Source organism: Echinococcus granulosus, assembly GCF_000524195.1.
Source record: "Echinococcus granulosus chromosome Unknown EG_S00086, whole genome shotgun sequence".
Classification (NCBI taxonomy): domain Eukaryota; kingdom Metazoa; phylum Platyhelminthes; class Cestoda; order Cyclophyllidea; family Taeniidae; genus Echinococcus; species Echinococcus granulosus.
In genome coordinates, this window is record NW_020170466.1 from 51913 (window position 1) to 53308 (window position 1396).

At 42.8% G+C, this 1396-nt stretch overlaps 1 protein-coding gene across 1 annotated transcript in view; it reads left to right on the forward strand.

The window, feature by feature from the left end:
* The window catches only part of EGR_07756 (hypothetical protein), a gene marked incomplete at both ends in the record, with an annotated part of 2473 nt that overhangs the window by 603 nt on the left and 474 nt on the right, over window positions 1-1396 (forward strand). The window lies entirely within an intron of this gene.

Sequence of the window (1396 nt, forward strand, 5' to 3'; positions counted from 1 at the left end):
GAACAATATATTATTTGGGGAATTAAATCCAAGCAAATTTTGTCACAGTTAACCTTAAATTCCATTCTATATTTTTAACACCTTAAAGAGCTTCAATGTGAATTGTAGTAATTAAGAAGCATCTGCAGTCATGATACAGCATGGCTGTAATGAAGGGACTCAACCAACAATTTGATTGCGAAAATGTTTTTGACTTCTAAGCTGTGAGATTTTACAGCGCTAGATCATAGTCCATAATGCACATAATTTGCGACGGTGAAAAACCAGTCTCAGTTACTTCCATAAATTCCAATCTCTGTAGATTATGCGCAAAGGAATAGTGAGAATTTTACACAAATTTTAAACAGCAAAACACGTTGTTTCTTTTAGGGGCAGGATGAAATTATTCTCAATGTTGACTGGTCTAAGTGGTACAGGCTGCGCCAGCTACTCCTAAGTCGGCTTAACTCACATCGTTCGTGATGTTCTCAGTGGCAGATGTCATTGCGTCTTTAATAACACGAACATGCTCGTTCAATGCCCCAAACACAACGGTTAGGAGTCTTTGAATGTCGAAGCGGGGCTATTTATTCTATGCAGCATGATCGCGACACCAGCCGACCATCCATTTCGGACTTGTGGGTGTCAAATGCAAAGGGTTGGTTTTTCACTAGAGCATAAGTCTTTTCTTGGGGGGTTCTTCTAGTTTAGGGGCCTAAAGTCGCTCGTGCATTTATGGTAAGGCTAGCTGCAACCACTGCAGGTACTCGTCAGCACTTGTAAAATGCATGCTATTAAACATAATCATGTACTAGAAAGCATAGGTGGTGATGGGTCGGTCTGTCTGTGTGGCACACTTTATCGCAGTTTGTGATTTGTCAGCTAAAAGTAGAGGCTGTGGCTGGAGCTGGTCGGCCCTTCGAGGTGAAATAAATTGAATTCCAATGTTACAGGAGCAGATGCGGTAATTGGTAGCAGAACACACCACCCAGAAATGGTTCGTCAATTCAAAGAATCACGTGTCTCCATTGGGAAGAGCGAATCGGAACCGACGTGCCAAGACAAACACCTGGCAATGTTTTGTGTGACTGATGAGATAATTTGCTCACGCCTATGTCAAATAGGAATGGAAATTTGTGGTGGAAGCAACGAAGAGAACGGGTGCCACATGTGATGCATTAACAGCTGCCAAACAAGTAGCTACAAGGACTACTAATTGGCGATTCACTTCTTCGCCTTACGCCGCAGAAGTAGTCCTGTAAAAGGTTGGCTTTTGACCACATAATGACTTGTGATACAAGCTGCTTGCTACATTGGTTATTCTAAGGCAGGCACCACTTCATTCTTGGAAGGCTGGCTACTTTACGTGTGTATTTGCTGGATCGCGGAAGCAAGATCTAACTAGGCATGGCTGAGC